Here is a 391-nt window from a genome sequence, read left to right on the forward strand (position 1 = left end):
AAATAAGAAATAACAAGGAGTTGGAGTTGCTAAAAAAATAAGCAATAATGATTAAAAAAAAGCAATAATTATGCCTAGAATAAATACAGACAATATATAATGAGGAGGAAAAGAGGCAGGAGAATAATGAGTAACAACAGTAAAGGCAAGAAGTATAAAGAGCAAGAAGAAAAATCGAAAGAAATCAATAACCCAAGGCCAACCCATCACACACACACTCCAAACGGCGCCCTGTAATATATATCCAAACTTATTAGCATAAACCAATATAAACAAATAAAAACAAATATACATAAACAGAAAATAATCAGATAAACAAAACAAACAAAACAAAACAACAACGAAAATATACACATACTATATACACACAGAGGGAATAAAAAGCAATACA

Source organism: Penaeus monodon, chromosome 31 (genome assembly GCF_015228065.2).
Source record: "Penaeus monodon isolate SGIC_2016 chromosome 31, NSTDA_Pmon_1, whole genome shotgun sequence".
Taxonomy (NCBI): domain Eukaryota; kingdom Metazoa; phylum Arthropoda; class Malacostraca; order Decapoda; family Penaeidae; genus Penaeus; species Penaeus monodon.